Genomic DNA, 23,757 nt, shown 5'->3' with positions numbered 1-23,757 from the left:
ATCACAGAAGCAAGGTCTGCATCTGGAAGAAATAGATTCACTCACCTAGTGAGGTGCGCATAGTAAGATGTGTTCCTGAGCACTGCTTTTCTGTATGATCATCTAATAATAACTGGGCATCCAACACCACCTTCAGGTTGCAAATGGTGGGCAAACACTGTCAATCAAAGGGGGAGGGATCCTGGCTATAGCTTTCATTTTCTTCCTCACATTTACTAGTATCTCCTGAGCCTTACCCAGATTAAGCATCGGTCAGCTCACTCTTGTCCATGTCCTTGTCTCATTCAGACAGCGAGGCAACAAATCTGTGGTACCATTGGATAATCCTGACCATCAGTAATGCTATTTAGAAATCTTTTTTTTTTAAAACCTTTCAACTATAATAAAACTATTTTAGTAGTAATGAGAAAGTGCATTCATTCCTCTGTATTTACTTGTTTTTATATACGATGCCACCCCTCCTCAGTAGGGACTTTACTCTTTATTGCATTCTTTTTAACACTTGATCTTTTGGTCCCTTGTTAATATAATCCTCTGTTTCCCAATCTGCTATGAGCCTGCTATACTAAAGATTATCAATCTTTTTAAGCAACCTCCTCCCCGAGCTTTGTTCTGTTGATGTCAAGTAATGAGATAAATTATTACTTCACTAGTTTGAAAAACTACTTTGTTGATTAATTTGAAAGTAAAATGATATTGAACAATAATTAAGTAAAATCCTTCTAATAATCTCAGAGTTTTACAAAGGTTTATCTCAGAGACTGAGATAGAAGATTTGCATGCACTGATCTGCTCAATTCCATATAAAAGAAAAAACATTGTTTACAGAACTTTCTTCTTCAAAGGCACATATTAACTGGGATATGAGACTTTTGTCTTTCATTTTGCTCTACGTGTTGATTAGTACGATAAAATTTGCACATACAGGCAGCAAAGAATGACAGATAAATATTTTGCTTTGTGGTCATATAAAAATTATATTTGGGCACTTATCACTGTTCTTGGTCAAGTTGTCTTCACTCTGTGTTTACAAGTCTAATTTGTGAAGACTTAATATAAATTATAACAGCCATGTCAATAACAACATGCATTTTCAGAGTATTCATTGATTTTTTTTAAGCAAATATTTCTACTTCATAACATTTATTTTCTTTCAACAAATATTTCTGTTCTGTGTTTGGGAAAAATACAGATGATATATTCATATCAGATAATGAAACACTTTCTATTCCAGCAGTAACTGAGAAGGATGTTAAACAATAAGTACTAAAGTTGGACATTTTTAAATCTGCAAGGTCTGCACCCCAGGTTGCAGCCGTGTATTTAAAAAGAGTTGGCTGAGGAGCATTCTGGACTATTAATGATGATTTTTAATAAATCTTAGGACATGGTGAAAGCTCCAGAGGACTGGAAGAAAGCTCATATTATGCCAATATTTTAAAAGGGTAAATGGGATGACCTAGGTAGTTATCAGGCTGACAGCTGTATATCGATCCTGGTCAAAATAATAGAATGGCTAATACAAGACTCAAATAATAAAGAATTAAAGGAGAGCAATATAATTAATGCTGATTGACATGGGTTTATAGAAAATAGATCATATTAAACTAACTTGATATGTTTTCGTATGAAATTAAAGTTTAGTTGATAAAGGAAATAGTGTTAATACAATATACTTGGACTTCTGGAAGGCATTTGACTTGGTATCATCCATTATTTTGACTGAGAAATTATAACAATAGAAAATCAGTGTGTCACATATTAAAAGGATTAAAAACTGGTTAACTGATAGGTCTCAAAGTATAACTGTAAATTGGGAATAATCACTGTGTGTGTGTGTTTCTAGTGGGGTCCCTGTGGTAATGTAGTCTCTGGTTTTGGTATCCACAATTCAAGAAGGAGATTGAAAAATGAAAAGGTTTATGAGAATGATTAAAGGATTGGAAAACATGTCTTTAGGTGACCAATTCAAATAATTCCATATATTTAGCTTATCAAAGAGATGATTCTGGGGTGACTTGATCACAATCTAGAAGTATCGGTATGAAGAACAGACATTTGGTAACCTAGAGCCCTTCAATTTAGGAGACAAAATATAATAAGATCAAATGTCTTGCATTTGAAGCTGGACATATTCAGATTAGAAATAAGGTGCACATTTTTAACAGTGAAAGTAATTAACCACTGAACATCTTACAAAGGATTGTCGTGGATTCTCCACAACTGAACCAAAGCACATAAGAATGGCCAATGGTCCATCTAGCACAGTATCCTGTCTTCCAACAGTGGCTAATGCCAGGTGCACTAGAGGGAATGAACAGAATAGGTAATCATCAAGTGATCCATCCTCTATTGCCCATTCCCAGCTTCTGACAAAAAACTGGAAACATTTATATCCAGACTGGTTGGTTTTTTTCTAAAAGATGTGCTCTAAGTCAGCCACAGCTATTGGACTTGAAGCAGGGAAGTCTTATTGCCTGTGTTATGCAGGACATCATACTAGATCAATTTATCATGTTCCTTTTGGCCTGAAAATCTGAGTGCCTCCTCTGCTCTTTGTGCTGTAGTATATTGTGCACGTGCTGTCCTTTGATTTTCCATTAGCTTAATTTCTTTTGTTTTTGTATAGTAGAGACCTATGGAGTGCACAAATTTAATAACCGAGTTTTTATTTACATAGTTTTGAGGGAAATTTACTTCTGTTTGTATTGGTTGGATTTGTATTGACTGTGGCAGTTAAAATGCGATTTTCAGGTGTTGCATTTCCCTTCAAGTCATGCACACATATTTTGACTATGTTGTCATTTCTGAGAATTATTTGCAATTTTGTTAATTTTAAGAGGGCATGTTTGTGTGTTTATAAACATATAAAATCTTACTAAATGAAAAAAATCACATAGTTATTAATACATAAAAAAGTTCTAGGCCAGCACCAGATCCATAGGTGATGTAAACTGGTGTCATTTCATTGATTTCAGTGGAGTTATGCCTGTTTACACCAGCTCAGAACATGGCTCTTAATCCTTATATTTGTAATGTTATATGTTAAAGTTGTAACTTGCTTTTCTGATGTCTTGTTAGAAGAAATCATAGGGAGATTACCAAAGCTGAGACCTTAAAAATGTTTTGGAAAGTCAAGAACCATACTTTTATGACCACTACCATGGGCTAGCCCTAAAATTATGTTTGGGTTACACATTTGATTTTAAATAAGATCAAGTAAGAACATGAACAGATTGTTGCCAATTTTTGTTAATTTTTACGTGGTGTGACATTCAGGTACTTCACCTTAAATTGTGCTATAGTTCGTCTTTCAAGGTCTTCCCTCCACTTTACCCCTGAACCACTACTTTTAACAGCAGTTTTTGTAATCTAGACCTCCTAATTCTATTTGATCTAGGCCCAGATCTTAGTCATGCAGCTGCAGTGCTATCTCCTTGGATTGAACTTCCACATCCACAACTGGTCAATTTATTCTGTAATTTAAGAGTGCTCCTGGATTATTCACTGAATCTAAATTCTCACATAGCAGCATCCACAAGTAAGGCTTTCTACTATCTTCACTTGGCTAGGACACTCTATCCTATCCTGAAAAACAATGACGTGGCCTCAGTTATCCACACCTTTATTGCTTCTCAGCTGGACTATAGCATGAACACCTTAGCGCTTAGGAAGCTCCAACTGGTACAGAGTGCTGCAACATGTCTCCTTACCTCAGCAACACGGGCTGTCATGATCTCATCACACCTGTCCTCTGCTCTCTACACTGGTGTCCTGTAGAATATCAAATCAAGTTCAGGGTTTCAGTCCTTATCTTCAGGGCACTCAATGGCCTGGGCTCAGTTTAGCTCAAAGATCACCTAAAGCTCCAGGATGAAGATTGGTCAGCAATTTGCTCCTCTGTCTCAGTGTAACTTTCTACCACAAGGGTAAGCTTGTCTCTGTAGGAGACAGAACTTTTTCGGGGGCTGGCCCAAGACTGTGGAATGAACTCCCCCAGGAACTAAAGGTGATCACAAATCTCATCACCTTCTGCCCTACGTGCAAGGTGCATTTCATTGTTCTGCCTTCTCTAACATAAACATTTAGCTCTGTGTGTGTCTCTAATATGCTAATGTGCAAAAACAATATTCCACTGCACACACACGTCGTCCCCTGGAGAGAGGTTGGAGAACAGATACGTGAGACATGTTAGTCACGTTGCTTAGTGCCCCACAGAAAGGTGCATAGATACTATGGTGATGGCCACAGTGGAAGAATCTGAACAGAACAAGAAAGAACGTTAGGAATTCAGGATTAGAGATTATTACTGATTTTGTATTTCATGGGGAAAATGTGATTCATTTGTTTCTTAAGCATGCAGATTTATCAAGCGTGGCACACTTACTCAGAACTAATTCTTTTTTAAATGATAGATATTTTTACTTATTAAAAATTAGTACAGTACCCTTCTTTCAGAGTTTGCATGTATAAAAGGAAATCTAAGAGCATCTTTTGTATACACTGTAACAGGGTGGCTTGCCTCTGGGCTGGAGAGCCGGGGACTGAGTGATCCCTTATTACAAGATGAGCTCAAACTGAGGGGAATCAGGTAATTCAAATACAAAAGACAGCAGAAAGCTGCAGAGGGGACGTGGGTGGGGGCTTGAGAATTGAGGAATCAGTAGGTACTAACAGGAGAAAGAAGCAGGACCAGAGCGATGAGCTCCAGTCAGAAAGGGCAGGGGATGGTGGCTTCAGGTGAAGCAGACTGACAAAGACAGACCTATGGATGTGACTGAAGAACCAGAGCTAAGTATGAACTGATGAATTATGAATTTGGGCTTTATGGTGAGGACTCGTTGAGAATTGTTTGCATTATTTTTTGGTTAGAACTCTAGGATCTGGGTGAACTTTATTCGATATTGAACCAGCCCCAGAAAAGGTTTCTGTGCACCACAACAGAGACTGACTGGTTTGTTTAACGAACCCAGAGATGAGTGCCTACAAAGTGACCTCTGACCACAAGGGAATGCACAATAAGTGGCCACATTACTACAGGAACCTTTAAATAAGGAACGGTAGATAGTATGCATGTTTTTCATATAATATACTGAGGGGATTAGGAAAAACTAAATACTGTATTTTTTTTCTTATAACCTTCTTTAGGTAGGGGATGTGTCTTGACATATTTAAATGAAGTACTAGTCATATAAAGATACATTTTACTTTTAATGATCTGAACAGTATTGGTGTTGAATTATAACTGGGATAAAGGAAAATATAATTTATAATTTTCATTTATATACGTATTCCACCTCCCCATGTTCCACGTATAATTCAGTGCCAATACTTTCCACATTATTTAAAGATAAAATATATCCATTGTCCTCAAATCAGCATTACAAAGTACCAGAAGAAAAGAAGCACCTCTAATTTAAAATTCACACATGTTCATTTTTTAAATTATTAATTTATATTCATTGTGAGATTCATGCTGGGCTAATCTGTGGCTTTGCCACAAGCCCTGTGTATTGGGACCCTGGATAGGTATACCGTCCCAAGAGCAACACAAGGAAGGAATAACTCAGAGAGGCACAATTTCTTCTCTGCTTTCCCTCATCAGCATATAAATTGGCTGCATGGCACAATGGGACAAAATATAGAGAAACAAATTCTTGTCACTTTTAAAGTGATTGCTTCTTAGAATACCTAGTTCTAGAGCAGTGTTTCTCAAACTGGAGTCACCACTTGTGTAGGGAAAGCTCCTGGCCGGCTGGGCTGGTTTGTTTACCTTCCTCCTCTGCAGATCTGGCCAATTGTGGCTCCCAATGGCCCCGGAACACTGCTCCGGGCCAATGGGGGCTGCTGGAAGTGGTATAGGCTGAGGGACATACTGGCTGCCGCTTCCAGCAGCTCCCATTAGCCTGCAGCGGTGAACTGCAGCCAGTGGGAGCCGCGATCAGCCAGACCTGCAGACAGGATAGGTAAACAATCTGGCCTAGCCCACCAGGGGCTTTCCCTATGTAAGTGGCGACCCCAGTTTGAGAAACACTGTTCTAGAGTGTACAAGAAGAGAGACTATTCTTGATTTAGTCTTAAAGAACATACAGTCACTAATTTAAGAAGTGACAGTAGCTGAGCCACTAAGTAGTAGTAACCAGAATAGAATTTTGTTCAACAACATCTAAGCCTCAAGGGGAGTACCTAAAAGTGACACTTAACTTTAGAAAGCAAGATTTCAATAAAATGAGAAGACTGGCCAAAAAAGACCTAAAGCTAAAAGTAAAAGAAGTAAAACTCTTAAGAGGTGGCATGGACGTTACTTAAAAAATAAATGCACAACCAATAATAGAGTCTCAGAAGACATTCTTGCTGCTGAACCAAGGAAAAGAGTAAATCAATATAGCTAAATGGAAAAGTTCTGGAGGCTATTCAAGTCAAAGTTTGGAAATCTTCCCTAGTGAAGCCAACAACAAGAACATAAATTAAAGCAGGTATTAACTAAGAGGGAACTTAGAAGGTCCAAAATAGATTTTGAAGAACAAATAGATAAGGATATAAAAACAAATAAAAAGAGATTAATTATATCAGAAGCAGTAGCATGTGAAAGAATCAATTCCTCTGCGGGGTCACCAAGCGTCGAGAAGCTAAATGATTTCTTTGCATCACCACCAAGGCTATTGGGGAGAAACCTACCCCCCCAAGTATTCTTTTCTGGGAACAAAGGCGAGGTACTATCAGAGACGAAGAACTCAGAATAAGAAGTGCTAGAGGAAACTGATCATTTAAGATGCAGTAAGTCACTGAGTCCAGATGGCATAGCCAAGAGATCTGGAGGTGTTTAAGTATGAACTGGCTGAGCTGTTAACAAAAATTTGTAATTTCCCATTAAAAGCAGTCACTGTTCCAGAGGATTGGAGGATGGCAAATGTTGTACTAATATTTAAATAAGGCTCCAGGGGTGATCTGAGGAATTATTGCCCAGTAAACCTTACATCTGTACTTGGGAAATTGGCTGAAACAATAATTAATAACAGAATAACAGAACACTTGGAAGATCATAATACAGTAGGTGTATAACCAGTATTGTTTCTGCTAGGGAAATGTATATCTCACTAACCTCTTGGAATTCTTTGAACCTGTCAATAAAATAATGAATACAGAACTGGTTGACATGATTTATTAGGCTTCTAAAAGGCCTTTGACAAGGTCCCACACGAGAAATTGCTAAACAAGTGAAGGAGGTCATAGGATGAGAGGCAAAATACTATCATGGATCAAAATCTGGTGTGTAGACAAAGTAAAGAGTAAGATTAAGTGGTCTGCTTTCATCTTGGCAAAAGGTTAACAGTGGGTGTGTTGGGGTTCCTAATGGGTACCTAAGTCTTCTGTTGTTGAATATATTTATTAATGGTCTGGAAAGGGGATACTTAGTGGGGGAGTAAAATTTGCAGACAATACAATTGGTTTAATTTACTCAAGAACAGAGAGGACTGTGAGGAGCTTCAGAGAGACCTAAACAAAATGAATGAGCATCATGATGTCAAATAAAATTAAATATTGGTAAATGCAAAGTATTGCATGATGAAGGGAAAAACCTTGAATTACAAGTACACCTTGCAGGGTTCTAATTTAACTGTATCAATTTAGGAAAGAGACATGGACATCTCTGTAGAGAGCTCTATGGATAACTCTGTTCAATAGGCAATTGTGTTTGAAAACGCAAGTACAATGTTAGGTTGCATATGGAATGGTATGGTGAAAAAAATGGAAAATATAATATGGCCTTTATATAAATCAATGAAGTGGCCTCATGTGGAAATCTAGTTACAGTACTGATTGCCTCATCTCAAAAATAGGTAGATTAGGAACTGTTGTTCTCCCTTTCTCATAACACAAGAAAATGGGAAAATTCATTGAAACTAAAAGGTTAGGAAATTTGAAACTGGTAACAGATTTTCACATAATGTGAATTAAACTATGCAACTCTGCCACTGAACGTTTTTGTTGAGGCCAAGAACTTACTAAGATTAAAAAGGGATTGGAAATTTATGTGGCTATCAAGAATATCTGGAATTATTATAATTAATGAAAACTAAAATTTTGTGGAAGGAGTATTAATCCCCATGCATAAGAGTTTAAGCAAATTTCCAACCACGAGAGATTGGTATGTATGGCAGATGAATTATCCTACATCTGCCTGTTGTGAGGTTCTTCTACCTTCCTCTGAAGCCAGTGTTGTTGGCCATTGTCAGAGATGAGATCCTGGATTAAACTGGCCTCAGTCTGATGCAGTATAGCAATTCCTATCTCCCTTACTCCAGTTGCAAATTACTATGGACCTCCAAGACAGCTGGCCAGCATTTTGGATCCAAAGCTCCCTCCACTCTTGACCCACCTGCTGAGAAGGAGTTAGCAGTGGGTTGCCCAGTGACCATTTACTCATACAGCCTGGGCCCGAAGTCCAGGGAGGCCACAAAAGAACATAAGAAGGGGGTCTTACTCCAATTTCATTTTGCTATCACACATAACATTCTAGACAATGCTATAGCTTGTAGTAAATAATCTTACAATGCATGTACAGTAAAAGCTGTGTTATCTGGGAGTTGACCAACCAGAAAGCTCTATAATCTGGTATTTCTAATCTTCAATTGGGTCCAGTTGGCTCAGGGCCAGAAGGCTCTTTACCTGGCTCTGTGTGGCTCCCTGGAAGCGGTGACATGTCCATGCTGCTCCTAGGTAGAGGAACGGCCAAAAGAGCTGTGTATTGTGCCCCACCCCACCCAGGCCTGAGTGCTAGCTCTGCAGCTCCTATTGGCTGGGAACTACAGCATGCAGAGACGCCTGGCTGTGCCTCCACCTAGGAGCAGCAGGGACATGTCGCCACTTCCAGGGAGCCGCTCAAGGTACCCCGGGTTGGATCTGGCACCCCAAAACCCCGCCCATGCCACAACCCCTACCAGAGCTCATGCCCTGCAATTCTTCCCACACCCCAGCCCTGGGCCCCCTCCTGCACCCAAATTATTTCCCTTTTAGTTAACTGGAATTTTTGACTTACCGGCACCCCCTGTTCTCCCAGTGTGCTGGATACAAAGCTTTTACTGTATATTATCATACTGCAAGGCTGTGTCATTCAAGCATTTGGAAACATTTTAATTATCTGACACTGAAAATACTGATGAGGCACTAGGATGTTTTTGGGACAGGATCTGGCCAAGTCTTTTATGACAGCTCAGATGCACAGTGTTTTGATGCTGCTAATATTACACTGCCATAAGCAACCTTCTTAAATTTTCCCATATTTGTGCTAAGTTACATTTTGGCTAAATACTGTCCAGGATAGTGCATTGCGAAACCACCTTTCAAATTATCTATTGGTAGAAGTGTACACTGGATGTGCTTAAAAACATACAAATTTTGCCGTAGGTAATATTATCTAGTTATCTTAGTATCTGCAGTATTCCTCATAGTTCCCTATACTTAATAAATGCTGAGACAATGTTATTTAGTTACTGGCAGTTGTAATCACTGTGCTTTCATTTTAAGAGTATTAGTGGAAGACCTATTTTGTGAATTAAGACTGTGACAGGACAAGATAATTCCTACCCTTTAGAGTAAACAGAAAAATTCACCAACATTTTCAGTTCAGGCACTCTTATTGCAATATAAAGGCCAGTATCTGGCCCCTAATATGAAGTTCCGCATATTGTAAACTTTCATAGATGTCAGAACTGTAAAAGACTGTTCAGGTCACCTAGTCTAACCCTCAGTTGTACATACAATTGATTCTCTGTCATTCATGCACAGCACAATCATGTAACATCTGCACAGAAAGAGGGAATTTTTTCACATAGCATGAGTGCTTCACTGATATTGGGAATGAGAGAAAAGATCTTTTCCTGGAAAGAGACTGTGTGAAATGAAATTGTGACACATTTGCTTAAAAGGCTCTTTTGTTAATTGCCATTGTGCTAATGGTGCTTTGAATATGAATTGTTTGCAGGCAGGAAGTAGGCAATGATTCAGCTAAGCAGAACATTAAGAAAACTTAAACCTGGATGGGAGAAAATAAAAAGAAGCATTGAGTTTGCATTCATTAATCCATGATAGGATGGTCTGTGCAGATTCAATAGTCAAACTATTACATATAATAAACACAATGCTTAAGCTATAGTGTCCATTAGAAAGTTGGCATCATTTCATTTGCACCACAGAAGAATTGTTGAAGGATTTGCTGGCAGAAACTTTGTTCTGTCTGTTTATTCATGGCCGTCCTTCCCAGTGTGTGTGTCTTTTAAGTGAAAAAAGGAGACATGTTTTCTCAGCAGGCTGACACATTTTGAATCATGTTTTCCATGAAATGGGGTAAAGACTCCCTGCTAGTCTGTCTGGTAGAGAATAAGTATTCATGAAATCTCCAAGATGGTACAGAGAAATCAAACTATTATCTATGTTTCTTAATCAGGATTCTTCAGTGAATCCTGTTTATATTATTGTTAGTGAACTTAAAAATCTCTGTTAGATAGTTTAGAAATATATAATACCAACTTTCTGCATGAGACTCTCCAGCTGAAAAAAGTTGTATAGTGGTTAAAAAGTCATAGATAATACAGTGGTCAAGCCAATTGCTCTTTCTATAATTAAGTATAGTTACTATACTGTTTTTACATGCTTATAACTTCCAACACATGCTTATAACTTCCTGTTATACAACACATATCTGGTTTCCATTTTAGGCTCTGAACCGCCGACGGGCATGCTCAGGTGTTATTCCCATTCTGTATCTGGCCTTGGTTTGAAAAAGTTTATAATTGTTCATGTTCTCCTTAGGCATTTCAGCCGCCACCTCTGCTAAAGGTCCACTAAGCTGTGACCTCAGTTCTATCATGTACTGGTCTTCAGAGATGTTGTACCCAAGGCAGGCTCTTTCAAAATTTTCTAAGAAGGCCTCAGTGTTATCACCTGCCTTGTAGATGGGAAATTTCTTGGGATGTGGAACAATAACTGGAGAAGGGTTGTTAGGGTTGACTGGAGCATGCTGCCTAGCCTGCGCTAATTCCAGGGCCTGCCGGTGGGCCTCCCTCTGGAGTTCCAACTCTTTCTCTTTTATTTCCAGCTCTCTCCTGTGGGCAGTCTCTCTTTCTCTTTCTCTTGGCTCCATCTCTTGTAGTTTTTTTTCCATGTCTCGCCTGTGGTCTGCATCTTTGATTTCAGTTTTGCCCTGGGCTGCTTCTTTGTTGCCTCCTTGGGTTTTTGCTTAGCAACAGAGTCTTTCTACTTTTTCCCCTAGCTACTCATGGTAAGGTAAAAAGGAATAAAAAAAAACCCTTTCATTTGCAAATGTTCTGCTGGAGTCTGTTGCTGCTCACTTAAGCCTGCTTTGTTTAACAAAAGACCCTTGTTAAACCTTAATGTCTTTGCCCTGAGGCAGCCTCTGCACAACCAGAAAGGAGCAAGGAAAAAAAATTTTGGCTGTAGTTTTAAAAACCCTATCTCTGCTTATAAGCAGCTAGCAGAGAAAAAAGAAAAATAATAATCTTACTGGCTTTTAGATTCTACTTTATCCCACCACTGCCTACCATGTCATAGTATAATTCCCAATTCTGAACCTTAATGTCCAAAATATGGGTACTAGCATGAATTCCCCTAAGCTTAATTACCAGCTTAGATCCTGTAGTGCTGCCACCAATCAGGACTTAGAGTAGAGTGCCTGATAAACTCTGGTGTCCCCCCAAAACCTTCCCTGGGGACCCCCAAGACCCAAATTCCTTGAGTCTCACAACAAAGGGGAATAAACCATTTTCCTTCCCCCTCCTCCCTTCTCCTCCCCTCCAGGTGTTCCCTCCCTGGGCTCCTGGAGAGATATACAGATTCAAGCTCCGTGAATCTAAACGAAGGGATTCTCCCTTCTCCTTTCTTCTTCCCAGATCTTTCCCACCCTGGGTACACTAGGAGATCACCGTGATTCAAACTCCTTGAATCACAACACAGAGAAATCATGTGGGTTCCCCCCGCCTTTCTCTCCCCCTCCCTTCTCCTTTCCTGTTAAGTACAGACTCATCTTCATCTGCACAAGGGCCACTTCCAGTCTGTGAGCTCAATCCTTAGTCAAGTAGCAGTCCCACTGAAGTCACTGGAAATTTTATCCGAGTCAGCACAGCAAGCTTGAGTACTGTCTGCTTTGCTGGACAAAATAAATCCTTAGTGATGCTTCCACTGTGCTTATATGAAGCAGGAGTTTGAATGAATTCACACTACTGTGGCTCTTTTGTTGGCTAATTTGGCTCCTGAACCACTCAGGTCTCTGAGTATCACTGGGCTAGAGGAAAAGCCACAGAGCTGTGTGTGCTCCCTTGAAAATGCTCAAGGTGTGCATTAGCTAAGACTTCCAGATGTAGCTTTAAAGAGTTAAAGGATGTCTGGTCTCTGTACATCAGGTGCTCAAAGCCCCGGGTTCCAATAGATGTGGTGGTGTCATGTCAAGCCCTTTTTGCTGGTGGCTATATGCATTCTTCTCTTCACATACCTAATGAGCACATGCAGGATGTGGGCATGTACACTGTAGGACTGGTATCTCAGTGAGGATCCTGCCTTTCCCCTCAGTTTCAGGATGTGTTTTGCTCTCCCAAGTACACTGAATCATTGCAGGGATTCAGCAATAATTTGTGACTTAGATTTCTTCTGGATGGAATAGTGAAACCTCTAGGAAGCTCCTCCCATACAGATCCCTTTGTGTCCATATCATGAAACACAGACTTTATCTGGGCTCTTGCTATGAAAGGGTGATTATACAAAAAGGGAGGTACATAGGAAGGCACATTTTGACTAGTATGGGGAGCTCAATAAAATGTAACCCATCCACCCTCAACTTTTCACCATATCCCTGAGGATGGTGCATTTTGATGGGCTCCTTCCCACCTATCATATGTTACATTGCAGAAGTTAACATGGAAGACAGGTTCATTTTGATGCATATTTAGACATGACATAGTGCTTTGTTGCATTGACAATTCTTACGCTTTTCCTCTTATCCAAAAATATCTCCTATCTTCCTTCCCCGACATTTCCCTGTGGCACTGATCATGCCATATGTGCTGACTTTTATTTTTCACTGAGGATGCTCCACCCCCACTCTGCCCCTTCCCCCAAGGTCCCACCCTCACTCTGCCTCTTCCCACCGCCACTCCTCCCCCGAGGTCCTGCCCTCATTCTGCTCCCTCCCTTAAGGCCCCATCCTCACACCAACTCTTTCTGCCCCCTCTCCTGAGTGCCCGACCATTGCGCCACCACATCCCCCAATGTCCCGCCCTCACTCTGCCTTTTCCCACCCTTGCTCCACCCCCTTCCTGAGGCCCTTGCCTGCCCACCACTCGCTGCTCTCTGCCCTCCCCCAACCTGTTCCCTGAGACGTCAAATAGCTGTGGCTTGTGGGTGCTGAACACTCACTATTTTTTTCCCTGGGTGCTCCAGCCCCAGAGCACCCATGGAGTCAGCACCTGTGGATCAGGTCCTAGAATAGTAACTAAAGCTACAGTGATTGCCTTCTTCAACCATATGGTTTGCTTCCTTTGCAATGGTTAGCTCAATACACCTATATATATGTTATGGGAATGATGGGCCTTGTTGTTGGCGTTCCCCCAGATTTGCCTGAACACTAGTCTACTGGCATGCTTTCCAAGAGGTATTGGCATGAGTATTTGCACCTCTCCTTCCCTGCACATTTTAAATAAGCTAGCTATTCCGTTCACATCAGGAGTAGAAGTGGTGGGGAATTTTTCGAAAAACTTTTTTGTGGGGAAAATGCTCATTTGTTGAAACAGAAACATACCTGTTTTGACAAAACTTTCAGAAAGGTTGGGGAGAGACCAGAGATCCCAAAATAGCCAATAATTGTAGCCTGGTTGTCGCCAGCTTCTCCTTCCGACAGCCCCACAATTAACAACCCCACTTGATCCCTCCTCAGTCCTTTGTTCTCCAGCTGGTCACACCTGAATGGCTTCCTGCAGAGAGGCGGGCTGTCTGTGGCCATTAGTTGCTAGGTACCAAATTCCAGACAATTGGAATGGCCCTTGTCTTCTCAGGTTCTCCATGGGCATGGGCCCCCCAGACTCCCAGCAGCTAGGCATCGGTCATGCCTGTATCTCTGGGTCTCTGCAAAGAGTAAACAACCCTTTTCCCACCACCTAGTTAACCACACACCACAGTGGGGAAACTGAGGCACACACAGTCATCTGAAATATGGCAGGCCTTTTCTGGAGTTGTGTCCCATCCCCAGGGCTGTGCATATGCAAGGAGCCCATCTCCCTTCTTGGGGTCAACTTGCTGCCCTAACCTCCAGGACTGAGTCCTCTCCCAGACCCCTTTCGGGATGGTTCTTTAGTCTCTCATGGTTAAGAGAATCTATCATGCCATAGCCACCCTCTGACCAGGTGTCTCTGTTACCAGCAGCATTCTTCCAGCTGCTTTCCCTTCCCTGGGAACTCTTTCATCCCTGGACAAGGCAAACGTGTGGCAATCATCCTTCCCTGTCTGTTTCTCCGCATGCTCAGCTGGGGTCTCAGCTACCACCATGCTTGGCTTTTCCTTTGCTTTCCCAGTGAAGGCAGTCAGTGAGCTCCACAACATTAGAGCCAGTGAGCATCACATCTCCTATGTGGAGATGTGCAGGAACCATCCCTCTGTCCCAATCTGATCCACAGGTCCAATTAGAGACTGGAAGGTATCATAAACTTACCAGCTCTTCCTTTGTGCTACCAGCCCCTCCTCCGTCCAGGCTATTTGCATGTTCACTGACACCTGCATTCTCAGCCTTTTGACTCCCTGGATTCAAGTCCTTCACTGTTACAGAAGCAGGGCCTGCTTCCTGCCTTAAAGAGAGAATCATTTCCCAAAAGGACCTCAAAGCTGATATCTTGGAGAATCCCAACTACCAGCCCCCCCCATCCTTCCCATGCCCTCCCCCAGCGGCCATGCCCCTAACTCTGGGTTTGCCTAAGTCCCAGTTCTGAGGTTCCTTCATGGGTTCCCTTCCCCCAGACCTATACTTAGGCCAGTACCTTTAGGGTCTCTTTTCATACCTGGACCTACTGTCCACAAACACATTGGCCAACCTGCCTGAACTCCACAGGTCTTTAGGCTTCCTGTCCACTAACCACATTTTAAGGTCCTGAGGAGAGACCTTATACAGCTGCTCCAACCGAAGCAGGTTATATAAATCCTCCAGGGTAGTGACCTCTGCACCCTTACCCCATTTGCGGAGATATTCTCCCATCAGGGTGGTCACACCCAAAGTCTTTTGTACACCCCGAAACCTTTTGCTATATGCTTTAGGGGTCAATTCAAATGTAAGCAGCAAAGCTTTTGCGAACAGTTCATAGTCCCCAGTATCTACTCCGTCCATCTAGTTGTATGCCTCTATGGCATTGGGACCGAGTAAGCGGGTGAGACAGCTGAGCCAATCCACAGAGTCTTGCTGTGAGTGATTTTGGAACAGAGACTTGAGCTGGGTCTCCCAGATTCTAGGGGAGTGTCCCAACCACCAACCTACTGGTTATTCTGGGGTGGGTCTCTCCTCTCTCTATTTGTGTTTTTTCATGACACATTTTGAAAGCTCTATTTTCATACACACTTGAACGAAAACAAATTCTAAAACCTCAGGGTCTTTTTCCACAAAATGAAAGTGGTGTTTTCCAGCTCGACATTACTCACTGGCGTTGTCCATTTGACTCAGGTGAACAAGTACTGCAGAACTGGGTTTTATCTAATTGCCTCAATCACTGTCCTACACTTATAGCCATGGTACTTGAGCAACTTTCTTCCCTTCCTCATTCCCTCTCACTCTTGTATTACTCTTCACTACTCTGTTTTCTTGTTATTTCCTTCTCTCCACTCATCCCACATTTCTGCATCTCTGCTCTCAGTATTGTCTTCACATCCCCTCTCCTCTGGTCTGGTGTTGCTCTCCATCTCCACTTAAATCTGCTATGCTCAGTTTATTGGCAGCAAAGTGAAATGTGCTCAAAACCTAATCTCTGAAGTGTTTTGTGCTGGCACATCAGAGATCAGGGTTTTTTTAAATAAATTTTACTTTGCTTCCAGCACACTAATTGAATACAGCAGAGCAGAAAGCATCAGGGGAAAGAAACAGAAGACAGTGAGTCCGACAAAGACTTTCTATAAGGGCAAGTGTTCAATTAACATCTCTTGTTAGACAGCGAAAAGTAACTATCCCCAGACAATACGACTCTGGATCATTCACATTCTGAAAACTGTTAGATACCTAGGACTTTGGGCATTCAGTTTAGGGTCAAACTACTCTCCTGAATGAGCTATTGTGAGTTAGGTTGCTCATATTAAGCAATGATCTGTTTTGACATATAGATAGGAACTACCAAATTGGAACAGACCAGTAGTGTATATGTATCAGCAGAAATCCCTAAAATGTATAGATTGTACCTGCATAATCTAACCCAGATGTCACACTGCACTGATGGGTTACAAATACTCCTGACTCTCTGAGAGCTGGCATTGATTTTTTTCTTTGTTTCTAACTGCTTTATGGGATGCTGAAAATACATGACATATATTAGTAGTATTACTTTTACAGCTAAGCAAATGTGGTAGTTGCTGAAGGGATGCTTTTGGATTACAAATGAGAAGGCGACAGCACAATCTCAAATGGGAGTGATTGCAAATAGTTGGTGTCGCAGTTCAGGGCAACTGCACCTGCATTCCTCCCCCTGTGGTATAGCAAGGGCCCCCACTCTAGACTCCAGGCTCCTCAGCTGTCACTTCTTTTGGGTTGAGGTCTGTGATCCTCTCCCTCCTGACTGGGTTTTTCCCATGCTGCACAGCTCCTTGCCTACATTGTCAATTTCTCCGCAAGTCAGACTGCCTCAGCAGTTTGGTTTTTTAATGTTTGGGATGTACTAAAGAAGCTGTAATATAGTTTGGTGACAAAATGGAAAAGAAGAATAAAATAAAGTTAATAGATTTATAGATTCCCAGGCCAGAAGGGACCACTGTGATCATCTAGACTGAACATAGAGCAAGACATAGGAATTCCCAGAATTAATTCCTAGAGCATATCTTTTTAGAAACACATCCAGTTTTGAGTTAAAAAGTGCCAGTGATGGAGAATCCACCATGACCCTTGGTAAATTGTTCCAATGGTTGATTGCCTTTACTGTTAAAAATTTACTCCTTATTTCCAGTCTCAGTTTGTCAAGCTTCAATTTCCACCCTTTGGATCATGTTATACCTTTCTCTGCTAGACTGAAGAGTCCATTATGAAATATTTGTTTCCCATGTAGATACTCAAAGACCAGGGATCGGCAACCTTTGGCACGCTGCCCGCCGGCGGGCCAGGCTGGTTTGTTTATGTGCCACGTCCATAGATTCAACCGATCGTGGTTCCCACTGGCTGCAGTTCGCCTTACCAGGCCAATGGGAACGGCAGGAAGCAGCGGCCAGCACATCCCTCCGCCCACACCTCTTCCTGCCACCCCCATTGGCCTGGAGCGGCGAACCGCGTCCAGTGGGACGCACGATCGGCCGAACCTGTTGATGCAGCAGGTAAACAAACCAGACCAGCTCGCCAAGGTGCTTACCCTGGCAGGCTGCGTTCTAAAGGTTGCTGATCACTGTTGTGGACTGTGATTAATCAAGTCACCTTTTAACCTTCTCTTTTTAAGATAAAAGGATTAAGTTCCTACCTTCTCCAATTTATCAACATCCTTTGTGAATTGTGAACACCATAACTGGACACACTATTCCTGCAGAGGTTGCACCAGAGCAAAATAGAGAGATAATAGAACCTTCTTACACTTGCCGGATATTCCCCTGCTTATGCATCCAAAGATCGTATTAACTCTTTTGGCCACATTGTCACACTGGGAGCTCATGTTCAGCTGATTATGGACCATGACTTCCAAATCTTTTTTTAGTGTCAATGCTTCCAAGGATAGAGTCCCCCATTCTGTAAGTATGGCACGCATTCATAGATGTATCCAATTACATTTAGTCATATTAAAACACATATTGTTTGTTTGCACCTAGCTTACTAAGTGATCTAAATTGTTCCTTATCAGTGACCCTTTCTCTTCTTTCTTCTTGATTGCCCCAATTTTTGTGTCATCTGTAAACTTTATAGAGTTTAAGGCCTGAAAGAACTACCAGATCATCTAGTGTGTCCACCAACGCCACCCTGTACCTGCACACTAAAGCCAACAGCCAAACTTAGACCAAAGTATTACAGCCCAGAGCAGACTGGACTATTCACAAACAAAGAATAGAGGGAACTGAGATGCACTAGTGATGATTTTGTTTTCTTTCGGGATATTGATAAAAATAAGAAATAGTGTAGCAAGGTCTGATCTCTATGGCTCACCAGTAAAAACACACCTGCTAGATGATCCTTCTCCAACGATAATTACATTTTAAGACCTGTCAGCCAGTTTTTAATCAATTTAATGTGTGCCATGGTAATTTTATATCTTTCTAGTTTTTCTTTTTTTAATCAGAATGTCATATGGTACCAAATCCCATATCAGCTGCTCCGTTATCTTTCCTAGGATCAGTGTCAAACTGACAGGCTTATAATTATCCAAACATTTCAATTTACCCTTTATAAATATTGGTAGAAAATTAGCTTTCTTCCAGTCTCCTGGAAATTCTCCAGTGTTCCAAGACTTATTTAAAATCAACATTAATGGTCCAAAAAGGTCTTCAGACAGCTCTTTTAAAACTCTTGGGTGCAAGATATCTGGACCAGCTCATTTATAACTGTCTAACTTTAGTAGCTGCTGCTTAGCATCATTGCTAGTTCTACTGGAGTGTAAGGTATTTCATTGTCATCATTATCATTATCATCATCTTATGCTATCACTATATCTGTTTTTTCCTAAATACAGAACAAAAATATTTATTGGACTCTCCTGCCTTTTCTACATCAATATTAATAATTCGGCTATTTCTAGTAATGCAATACCATTGTAATTATTTTTGTTCCTATCATACTTTAAAAACTCTGTATTGTCCTTAAAAATATATTGCTGATCATAGATTTCTCCTTGTGTGTTTTTGTTTCCCTTATTCATTTTCTACAATTCCTAGCGTCTGATTTATTTTCAATAATATCAACTTCTCTTTTCTTTCTTTTGTTATTTTATGTATCTGCCTTCATTTACTCTCTAAACTGGGCCATATTTTTTCCAACCAGTAAGGCCTTCTTCCTTGTGGGATTGTGGCTTTTGGGGTGTCTAAGAAAGCATTCTTAAATAATTACCAATTATCATTTACATTTTTCTGACTAAATTCTTCCTCCCAGCTGTTTTAGCTCATGATTGGTTTCAACTTTGTGAAATTGACTCTAATTTTAAAACACCAAGTATATATACTACTGGTTTTGACTTTATTCTGTTTGCATAGTATAAATGCTTCTCCGAGCTTCAACAGAAGATTTCTGGACTACATGTTATCAGAAACTTTCTGGAAGGGTTTTGAAAGTTTTCATCACCCCAGCCTGCTCTGTGACTCTTCATCAAAGCCTGAGTTCCAGTCATGCTGCATAGCTATTTCAGTTAGTCAGGCTTTCACCTGAATGTTATTTTTCCTTGATTTTCTGTTGCTAGGTTTTTCTGTATTATTATCATCTGTCATTGTGGTTTGCAGGGTGTCTCTGGTTTCACGCCTTTCTAAATTGTCAGTACATCTTTATTTAAAGAGCTGTATAAAGATGGATGTAAAGTTAAGTGTGTGCTTATGGGTTTTGCTGAACAGGGTCCCATATCCATAGGGATGACCCTGCAAACACTTAAGTATGTAAGTTGACTTCTAAGGAACTACTTATGAATCAAGTTTCTCACATGCTCAAGTGTTTGCAGGAGCAAGTCTTTAGCTGCTAAGAGGTAAATCCTATCCATTCCTTTGTGGCTGAGGAGATTCCCCTGGCACGGGGACTGGTATGGTTCTGCTATCTGGATGGGGAGGATAGAGTTTGGATTCCCACACAAAGTGTACGTGTGTGATGGGGACAGAGAAGGGGGAGTTGGATTAAGGGCAGTGCCTCTGCATGGATTATGCAGTCCTCCACCCTGCGTCAGGGCTGCCCAAGGAGCATTTCAGCCAATATGCAGCCACTCCAAGCCTGCTGGAGAGGATTCCTTTCCCCAACTCTTCTATGTATCTGCCCACCTCAGCTCCAGGATCAGGCCCTACCTTGTGACGACAGCAAGAGCAAAATGCTAAAACGGGGGTGCTAGACATTGCTATAGTAAATATAGCAATGTTCTTTTGATTAATTTAAATAGTCTCTGGCTAACTCTTCATGAATTAGCCATTTCTAATTTTCTGCCTGGAACAGAATGACCGTCTGTTGGAAAGGTAGCCAAGGCTTCTGCAATTTCCTTGTTTCACAGTAAAGTGGATTAATGCTTGAGGTTCATGAGCTAGCGCAACCAAATTACTACTCTGAAGACACTCATGACTGCAGCGGCTTATTAAACTACTGTGATCCATTTTGTGCTCTTTTATCTGCCTCTTTACTGCCACTGCAGTTTACCCAGTAGAAAATATATTTTAAAAGTCTATTACTTTGCATAAATATTTTTTGTTTAAACTCTCATGATTTTAGAAGCACAGTAGGATCTTATTTTGTATATACCATATTTCCATAAGGGAAAAGGATATATCTTATGGGTAAGGTACAAGACTGGGAATCAGGTGACCTGGAGGTTTTATTCCCAGCTATGCTACAAACTTCCTGTGTGACCTTGGGGCATGTCAATTAACCTCTATACAAAATGCGGACAATAAAAGTTACCTACCACTCATGGGTGTTGTAAAGCTAGCTATATGCTTTGAAGTTTGCAGAGTGTTTTGAGATTCTTGGTAAGCAGACATACAAATGCAAGTTGGTCTAGATGTCATGCCAGTGACTTGTAACCTTTTTGTTCGTTCCAAGAGTTTATAATTTTTTTGTATTTTTGTTTATTTATACTATAAAAAATTGGTTATTTATATTATCCGAAAGGACTGAGGAAGAATTGGTGGGAACAGACTGTGAAAATAAAAAAAGGGAGTGTGTAAAAGGAGAATGAAATGGAAGGGGATAGAAGAAGAAAGAGAAAAGAAGTGAGACAAACACAAATGATGAGAGAGAGACTGGTAAGAGGGGTTGAGAAGATGATGAAACCAACAACCATTAGGAATTTATCAAGTCACAAAATTTATCAAGCATGTCTGATGAGCTGAGCTGGTCTCTCTAGAACCAATGGGGAAGACAGGGTCCTCAGAGGCACTAATGTAACCCTCCTCCCTGCACTTTTAGCTACTTTGAGAAAGGAAACACTAGGATAGCCTTAGCGTGCCCTTTGCAAATTCTTTGTAGCTGTTGATCCTGCTTCTGCCATGTGGGTAGATGGAGGGGAAGAATCCCAGACTCAATAAAAGTTGCAGATGCTTAGCAATACTTGGCCCACGATTGTTAATAATTATTTATCACTCTTATTATTAATCTAGTTACACTTTTTCCAAAGGTCAAGGACAATGACACTGAGAAGCAGTAATTGGAAAACTGATCAAAGGAAATACTTTTTACACAATTTATAATTAACCTATGGAACTAATTCCCACAAATTATCATTGAAACCATGAGGATCAGACATGAATGGGGATAATAGCAACATCCACGGTAACTTTACATTGGATAAGAAGTATGAGTGATATAAACACTAATACTTCAGGGCTTAAGCCAACCACTAACTACCTGGCATTATCAAGAAGCTTTTCCTGTGGGTGGGTTTTTCCATTATTGTCCATTGCAGGGATTTTTGCACTCTTCTCTAAAGCACATAGTATTGGTGACTCTGAAATAGGATATTGGACAGCCTTATCTTCTACTTACTATGTTGGGTTCTAACACCATGCCTCTCATTGTGGTGTCTGAACACTCATTACATATACCACTTACTTCTTGTCTAGGGCCACTGCTGTGATCTGGAATGGCAATCTCTATATCCCAGTGTTATTTTCATTATTTATTACTGATATTCTTATTTGAGGAAAAAGTAAAAATGTTTTTTTCCTCTCTTTATTTCTAAGTTCCTTCTTCAGACATTGTAAATAAAATTTCATCAGACGTGTGTATTTCAGTCCTACATCTTCTAAGATGGATATAACTTGTTGTATTTATTGCTGTTGGACAAGGTTTATCTCACTTTTTTTTGCTGTCACAAAAAGATGATGCTTTCTATTTGGGAGATTTACCAGAGATGCAGCAGTGGGTAACTGCGTGAATGAATAACAAACATATGTAAAAAGGAAATACAGAAAACAATGCTGCTGTTTTACTGAGAAATATAGATATCCTGTTAAGCTAGTTTAGAAGGTTAATTTATGAGTAAAAAGTCACTAAATGCATTTTTGTTCAAGCTATCTTATCCTAGAAAAAGGATCGGCAACCTTTGGCACGCGGCTCGCCAGAGTAAGCACCCTGGCAGGCCGGGCCAGTTTGTTTACCTTCTGCATCCGCAGGTTCAGCTGATTGTGGCTCCCACTGGCCACGGTTCGCTGCTCCACAGCCCCCATTAGCCTGGAGCGGCAAACCACTGCCAGTAGGAGCCACGATTGGCTGAACCTGTGGATGCAGCAGGTAAACAAATCGGCCCGGCCTGCCAGGGTGCTTACCCTGGCGAGCCATGTGCCAAAGGTTGCCGATCCCGGTCCTAGAATATACAGTTGAACAATATTAACCTCTCTCTTTAATAACTGGAAAACCCACTGAAAACTGCTGAATGCTGCAGATCATTTAAGAATATTTTACTTTACTTGTAACACTGCCTGGAACTGTTCTGAATTATCTTCTTGAAAGCTGTTGGTTGAACACTCATGTTCTCTAATTGAAATGATCACTATCTAAAGACACAATTCTACTAGGTGCTGTGTGTGCACTATCCCCATTGACTTCAATGCAGCTGAAGAGGCTCAGCACTTGTTAGAAGGTGCAAAGCAGCTCACAGGATCAGGCCCTTAGGATGAAATTCACCGCTTTGCAGAGAGCTATCCAAAGGTCTATGCATCATATAAGTGTCATTTAAGTCCTCAAAACTGGGCCTGAGTGGGATTTAAGAAAGTCATAGGCTTTCTGCTGACTCTCTGCATGGGGATGAATTTCACCCTCAGTGAATAAACACAATAAAATGCAAAGATATTGCATCAGGAAATACGCTTTATTTGTTCTGACAACTGTAATTCAATTTTAATTATTGATAGTAGTTGGTATTATGCATGTAAACATACTGTGAAAATAGTGAAGTCTTAGTAATATGAGACCTCCCCGCAGCACTCTGCTGTAACAGGGAATGGCAAAGTAAAAGGGGAAACTAAGTTCATACCATAGATATGTGCTATGGCCCTGATCCTGCAAACTCTAATACATGCTCCATGGGACTATTTGAATGCCTAAAGTTAAGTATGTTTGTAATCATTTTCAGCATCAGGGCCTAAATAATCCTGCTAACCATGTGTGTTTAGCACAATAATCTGTTTTAACAAACCTTTTGGTTTTCTTTCCATTTTGTGAAATATTTTTGGTATGTTTCAATTTGCTGCCACTATCATAGAATATGACATCACTAATAGGCTGCCAATCCACAGTATTTGTAATGTCACAGATCGATGCGTTCTGAGATCCCACCAAAGAACACAAAGAGAAATTAGTAGATGGGCTAACCAATTAAAATAAAATAAAATAAAAACTTATTTGTTTCCTGGCAC

The 23,757-nt window shown here is 40.7% G+C and overlaps 1 protein-coding gene across 7 annotated transcripts in view; it reads left to right on the top strand.

Moving 5' to 3' along the window:
* Window positions 1–23,757, top strand: part of TAFA5 (TAFA chemokine like family member 5) — a 628,888-nt gene that overhangs the window by 489,283 nt on the left and 115,848 nt on the right. The gene's annotated exons all lie outside the window — the stretch shown is intronic.

The sequence above is a fragment of the Gopherus evgoodei genome, chromosome 1, assembly GCF_007399415.2.
Source record: "Gopherus evgoodei ecotype Sinaloan lineage chromosome 1, rGopEvg1_v1.p, whole genome shotgun sequence".
Taxonomy (NCBI): Eukaryota; Metazoa; Chordata; order Testudines; family Testudinidae; genus Gopherus; species Gopherus evgoodei.
Note: the sequence above shows the minus strand (reverse complement) of the source record. Positions and strands in the feature narration are given on the sequence as shown.